General features: G+C 49.8%; 1 protein-coding gene across 1 annotated transcript in view; it reads left to right on the forward strand.

The window, feature by feature from the left end:
• Nucleotides 1-239, forward strand: part of LOC118343208 (cytoplasmic dynein 1 intermediate chain 1) — a 50,363-nt gene that overhangs the window by 24,656 nt on the left and 25,468 nt on the right. The window lies entirely within an intron of this gene.

Genomic DNA, 239 nt, shown 5'->3' on the forward strand with positions numbered 1-239 from the left:
TCCTTCTTCTATTGAGTTCTCACATGCTATTGGTCAAACTGTCACGAAACACGGTCACTTGTGTGTGACACCCACATCCAGTCAGTGGGTGTATCAGATGGAAGGGTTGGGGGGGGGTTGAGACGGGTCCAGCATATCAGCTCCATGGCATGTGGGGGTCAGTACTGATTAAAAACCTGTCACTTGACCCCTCTGACCACACTTCAAAGTGAAGAGGAATGGAGTGTGTGTGTGTGTGT

Source organism: Morone saxatilis, unplaced genomic scaffold (assembly GCF_004916995.1).
Source record: "Morone saxatilis isolate NCDOM2014 unplaced genomic scaffold, NCSU_SB_2.0 Contig9, whole genome shotgun sequence".
NCBI classification, from domain to species: Eukaryota; Metazoa; Chordata; class Actinopteri; family Moronidae; genus Morone; species Morone saxatilis.